We start from the raw sequence: 6,254 nt of genomic DNA on the forward strand, positions 1-6,254 counted from the left end.
TGGAGAACTCCTTTACATATTTGATCTGATTTTCATGTAAAACCCCTAGAAGTTTGATTTAGAATTTTTCAGTAAAAGTTGTCTTCAGCTTCCTGAGATTTTATATTAATTCTTTTTTGTAAATAACCCCATTACCAAATGTTTTCCAGAGCTTTGCGCATATTATTTTTGACAGCCTGTTGGCTCTTGTGTCTTCATACTAGATAGGACTCTTTAATTTACTTTTATGTTACCAGTCTGCTTACAAACTTCTTCTGGCCTTATTAATACTGTATTTTACCAACAGATTTGGAATTATGTTAAGTTGCTTTATGCTAAAATAAGAGAATCACCTCCCCCTTTCTTGCTGCATTCACAGGCTTTGCTTTAAAAAATTTTTTTTAATGTTTTTATTTATTTTTTGAGAGAGACAGAGAGTGAGCTGGGGAGGGGCAGAGAGAGAGAGGGAGACACAGAATCTGAAGCAGGCTCCAGGCTCTGAGCTGTCAACACAGAGCCTGATGTGGAACTCGAACCCACGAACCGTGAGATCGTGACCTGAGCCAAAGTCAGACGCTTAACCGACTGAGCCACCGAGGCGCCCCTGTAAGCTTTGATTTTTTTTAATTTGTTGGAACATTTCAGCATCTCTTGAAGAAATACTTTCCTTAATGGGTCTGTGCTATTTATCACTTACTTGTATATATTTTAGTTGCCCATGCCAGAAATCTAGAATTGTGCCGAGGTGTGTAGACAAGGATGGAGACGGGTGCAGGTGTCTTTGTGCAGAAAGCTCCAAATGAATTCCCAAACCAATGGGAAAGTTAAAAAGACTACTCATGATGTATGTAGTCTGTTAGCTGAGGGCATGACAGAACATGTTCTTTCTAAAATGGAGCTGAGAAGTTAATTGTTTAAGCCATAGTAGGGAAGTGGAGGCCAACCATAATTATGTTTCTTTAGCAGATAAGCTGATCAGAGAATGGGTCCTATGGAAAATATTTCATTAATTATCTTCTTGCTTTGGGGTCAACAAATAGATGTTATTATTTTTAACGCTGCTAGCATTACCTGAAGCAGGGTGCCCTGTTATTCCTCTTAGGTCATCAGAATTCTGCTTACTGAAGTTTGAAGTTTTAATCTCAGAGTCTAGAATTCTTGTGGGTGGTAGTGTATTAAGCAAGAAAAAAAAGGCGGTTTGATTTCATTTCTCGTACTTGGTAGAACCTGTTAGCACAAAAGTCATGTTTTGACCTGTAAACAGAACAGTCTGAAAGGTGAGTTGTTGATGCGGTTTAAATGTTCCATTTGAAGCTGCCAGTTTCTTCAGGCTTTTCTGGGAAAAAAAAAAAAAAGTGCTAGATTGACAGCCTGCCGGAAAATGGCAATTGCTAGGATGCCGCCATTCGCACTGAGCGCTTGTGAAAGATGGAAGTCCAGAGTGGTTTGTGTGAGAGGGGAGATGTTGGCTTTCAGGCTTTCTGCAGAAACCAAGAAATTCAAGCTGTTGTTAACATCATTTTAAATGAAACCTTTAACAAGAAAACTCATGAGGGGTACGATTAAACATGGTAAGGCTCTTGAACTCTAGTTTTTTTAGTGTAATACATATCAGAAAGTTTTATGAGGTTTAAAATTTTATTTTGAAATATGTAATTGGGGGACTGGAGCATTTCTTTTCAAATTCATTCTGGTTTATCGGCTGAGTACCGTGTGTGTGTGTGTGTGTGTGTGTGTGTGTGTGTGTGTGTGTGTAAACAAATCTGTCTTTCAGAGGGAACATATATTTTTCATCCTCTAGGATGGCTCCCAGGCTATTTTATACGAAAACTTAAAAAAAAAATTGGCTGCACTTTGCAGTTGCCACTTTTAAAAAATTAATGCCTTGCACATTTCAGTTTTTTTAAATTCTTAGACTCATAGGCCTTAAAGACTAATTGCTTGCCAACATTTTTAGAAATAGGAGGCTGCATGTGACATGCGCTGAACAAAGCCACGTTAACCCACTCGCTTGTGCACGTATCACTGCTCAAATACAGATGCCCTTTCCTAACATTTCTACACTATCACTTTTGTGTAAAATCCTTGTTATGTTAGGGTCTGAGTTTCTCAGAGAGGGGGTTTATACTAAGAGTAGTATTTCTAAAATACAGATTTGACCGTGAATTGATAAAATAGTGGAGGAGTTGTGGCTTTGTAGTCTAGTTTACCCTTTCAGACTGTACATAATAAGCATTAGCAGAAACGTCAGAGTATCTCGGGCTGAATGTTCTTCTCAGCTTGCTCTGTTTCCCATCTCCTGAGGGCCCATTCTGAGTCTTGTCCCTCCAAGGATTATGAGCCGCGCTAGGACAGGCCTGGGATCAGGACAGGGTGGGCATGCCCTGCGGCTAGGCCAGAGCCGTAGCCAACGGAATCGTCCAAATATGCCCAGAATAGAGTTCATACTGGTATGAAATCACTTGGCACTTTTGGGGGCACCGTTATTAGCACTGTTTTGTTATTAATAACTGGAAGCACAATGGTAATTTTGATTCATTTCATCTTAAGGATATGGAGGGTCAGAGAAGTAATGTCTATTTCTCGTTTATGTTTTCTGGAATTAAGACTCTTTGGAGAAGAGGTAAATGGATTGCCTGATGAGCCATTCTTCAGGGCTCTGTAAGGTATGCTCTTTTGGCCAGGATGTTTTAAAATCATTTACAAGCTTTTAATACTCTGCTTTGTGGAAACGTATGACTTTTTAAATGATTTGCAATTGATGGAGTACACTCAGCTTTGTAAACTATCCAATTACATGTTTCTTTTCTGTTTTATCGTTGTTGCTTATTGTCTGTTAGGCAGGGGACACAGTCCCTTCTAAGACACTTCATGGGTTTTGTTTTTGAGGGCAGTTTTACCAGCGCCTACATTGCAGTCAGTGCTTATGTAAGAAGTAGCAATATCTTATCAACTTCCCTGTTCACTGCTAGTGAAATTAACTAATATGCATATATGTAAAGATAGAAAATAACACAATTAAGTTTTGGTCACTCATGGCCTATTTATTCGGTTTGGCCATTTGATTTTCCTAATCACAGTCCTGTCGGTTTCTGCACTTTTGCCTTCCTGCAGTTTCACTGACCTCTGTGGGTAGGGAAGATTCAATATGAAACTCAGTCCAGTCATTTTGCCACTGATAGCTTTGGTTTGAGGTGAATACAATTTTTGACCCGAAACTAGTTTTTTACAATTATACCCGTTTTTTGGCCAGATAATCAAGTTGGTTTTTTAAAAAAGTGTGTAACTTTGCATTTTGAAGAACAAACTAAGAATTTTCTATGAGTCCTAACTGGATCTTCAGGTGTGGACGTCACTTGACAATGGAATGTTATTAGATAGTGAACGTTTGATTTTCATCCACCCAGTGTATAATGCAGAGGAAAAACATGTCTGCTGTGGCGTTAACACCGGAGAGAAGTTTTTTTTTGTTTGGTTTTTTTTTTTGTTTTTTACATCAATGTCTTAATTCGGGCTGTGTGGTCATCAGAACTTGTTGGGGTGTTTCCCTTCAACCCAGATCCACTTGGCTGAGAAGACAGTTCTGTCACTGTTTGTTTCCCCCTTGTTTATTGAAATCTATCGCTCACGATACCTAATCTCCACCGCTTCTGTATAAATGGACCGTTTCTATGTGATGCAGGTGCACACCTACCCAAAGGAATGAATGACGGTTAGAGCAGCACTAGTGACTTGTTATAATTTCAGTATGATTTACGTTAGGGAGATCTTCAAAGTATTAACATTGCTTTTTTCTTCTTTTTCCTACAACAGCAACGAAAATGATGGTAACTGCTAACATTTATTGAAATTATACTGGTTGTTGGGGCAGCTGGAGAGAAGCTGCCTTGTCTTCTAGCTCAGCAGTGGGACTTAGCCTGTTGGGAAACAAAGGGGTGTTGTTTTAAGGGTGATTAGAATGACGGGAGCCAGAGTCTCGGATTCTAATTCTTGTGGCAAAGAACCTTCACACAGAGCGTAGGTAGGTGAGGAAGAGGATGCGCTAGCACTTTGAGGGCTTGACGATATGCTGCTTTGAAAAGAGAAAAGGACCGTTGATACTCAGTGCATCTCCAGACATAGCAAGGGGTTGCTCTGATAACCAATCAGGTGATCGCTTTTTCTCTCTCACTTCAAGTTTTATGCAAAAGTTTTGTTACATTCTGTAATGGTGATATGTGTCTTTTTAGAAAGATGATATGTTAAAAACAACTATTTTTATGCAGGAACTGACAGAGGAATTTGCTTTGTATAATGGCAAGCTAGCTTTAAGAAAGCACCGTAGCAAATTTACTGAAGTCTGAAACTACATAGATATGTTAATAGATATATGTGCAACTAGATACGGACGACAATTGTATTTTTTTAAATAAATATTTTTAACAAAATGATCCTCTGAATTGATTATTCCTGTCACACCCATTGAGATAGTCTCTGGATTCTGTTTTCATCCGTGCTAAATGTGGGTTAGAAAAAAGTTCGGTTTCCCAGTGGTTATTAAAACCTGGCCATCAACTATTTGATGTGTAGCTACATTAAAATATTTAAAGCCTGGGGCGCCTGGGTGGCTCAGTCGGTTGAGCGACCGACTTCAGCTCAGGTCATGGTCTCACAGTTTGTGAGTTCGAGCCCCACATTGGGCTCTGTGCTGACAGCTCAGAGCCTGGAGCCTGCTTCTGATTCTGTGTCTCCCTCTCTCTCTGCACCTCCCCTGCTCATGCTCTGTCTCTCTCTGTCTCAGAAATAAACATTAAAAATTTTTTTAAAAATAAAAATAAAAAAAATAAAATATTTAAAGCCTGAGTTGGGATATAGGTGCTGGAAATGGGAGATTGTAAAATGATTGTTGCCATAAAAAGGAATTGAGAACTGATGGGCTAGAAAAACTACTCCCTGTGTGAAAATTTCACTTCTGTTTGTTTGTTTTCTTTTAACTTCAAGAAACTTAGATTCTTTCATTCTAGCCCTTGTGAGCACCATATTTTGCTTGTTTCTGCTCTAGGCATTGTTTCTTGACAGAAGACACTGGAGACTTGAGTTCTTTAAGTTAATGAAATTGGGCTTTCCGAGCTGAGTTGATATAATACACATGGGGGAAAGTGGGGTTACTAGATGGCACAAATTACGTCACAGAGGGCTGTCTCTTGTCTCCAGGGGGAGATAATGAGATGGAGTAAGAGTTCCGTGGGGGGGCAATGAAGCTTCACTTCAGATGGTGGGTAAACCATGTTCAGCGTGTTTGGGTAGTAACCATTTAGGACGACAGCCGGATCCTCCTAAACTGCTGTTGTCAAAATAATATTACCTAAAACCGTAGTCCCGGGAGGTCGAATACGTTTGGGAAATGGGGTCACCGCCTCTTGGAGATTCAAGATGCATATTAGAATATTAAATCTCTAAGAAATCCTTCAGTAAAAAAGCCTGTTCGATCCACCATTTTCTAACCTTTCTGGCTGTTGACACATTCTCTTGAGAGGCATAATGTCCATTTTGCAATCACTTTCTGTGTTTTATAGATGCATCTGATGACAAACTAATGCCCTAACATTGAGTAATTTCCCAGAGCTTGCATTACCAGGTTGGAGATAATCATTAACAGTTGTAAGCTTTTGGGGCACCTGGGTGGCTCAGTCGTTAAGCATCTGCCTTTGGCTCAGGACATGATCTCAGTTTGTGAGTTTGAGCCCCACGTCAGGCTCTCTGCTGTCAGGGTGGAGCCCATTTTGGATCCTCTGTCTCCCTCTCTCTCTGTCCCTCCCCTGCTCGTTCTCATTCTCTCTCTCTCTCAAAAATAAATTAAAAAAAAAAAAAAAAAAAGCTCTCACACTGGTTTGCCATTATAAAGCACTGCACTTACCGGAATATGCCCTGTGGGTGCCTGGCTGACTCAGTCAGAGGAGCGTGACCCTTGATCTTGGGATTGTGAGTTCAAGCCCCACTTTGGGTGCAGAGATTAAATAAAACTTAAAAAAAAAAAAAAGGAATATGCCCTGTGACTGGAGTTCATGAAGGTGACTTCCTTCGGGATAACTTTAAGAGGACAGTGTGTGATGAAAAATCAAACAGGAAAGATCATTTCTGCCAGACGGAAAGCGTTGGTGTCGAGGAGGTTGTTGGAACGTCACCGTCGATGTTATGATTCCCATGTGCTTTTCAAAGCATCATTGACAGAAACCCCACTCTTGTCAAGGCCACCTTCCATGTTGCCCAGTCCAGTGGTCGATGTTCAGTCCTCA

This window comes from Lynx rufus, unplaced genomic scaffold (genome assembly GCF_022079265.1).
Source record: "Lynx rufus isolate CCGP_SWC_20201006 ecotype Redwood Valley unplaced genomic scaffold, mLynRuf1.p SCAF_15, whole genome shotgun sequence".
NCBI classification, from domain to species: domain Eukaryota; kingdom Metazoa; phylum Chordata; class Mammalia; order Carnivora; family Felidae; genus Lynx; species Lynx rufus.